The sequence below is a fragment of the Penaeus monodon genome, chromosome 33 (genome assembly GCF_015228065.2).
Source record: "Penaeus monodon isolate SGIC_2016 chromosome 33, NSTDA_Pmon_1, whole genome shotgun sequence".
Taxonomy (NCBI): Eukaryota; Metazoa; Arthropoda; class Malacostraca; order Decapoda; family Penaeidae; genus Penaeus; species Penaeus monodon.
The window spans coordinates 6,119,416-6,119,748 of NC_051418.1; positions in this window are offsets into that span (position 1 = coordinate 6,119,416).

Sequence of the window (333 nt, forward strand, 5' to 3'; positions counted from 1 at the left end):
TGCATGCGCGCGGTCGTGTGTGCAATGCTACAAATTGTAACCACCTGTGATTTGTTCATCAGTGCAGTTATTATCAAACTACTAGGCAAGCACGGTCGCTTACAGTAGCCATGACAGAGTTGAGGTTAGTGTGGTTTGCCAAGAGCAGTGACGGTGCATTTTAGCAGATGATTCGCCGCAGGTCCGCCCGTTGACATAAAGCACTGTGGAGTGTGTGCTCCGCCATAAGGGTGACTTTGTTTGACTCTGAAGAAGCACAGAGAATAACTATGAACATGGGAGGATAGAAATCACAGATAGTGTTAGTTGCGTTAGTTGTCTGTCTGTATATGC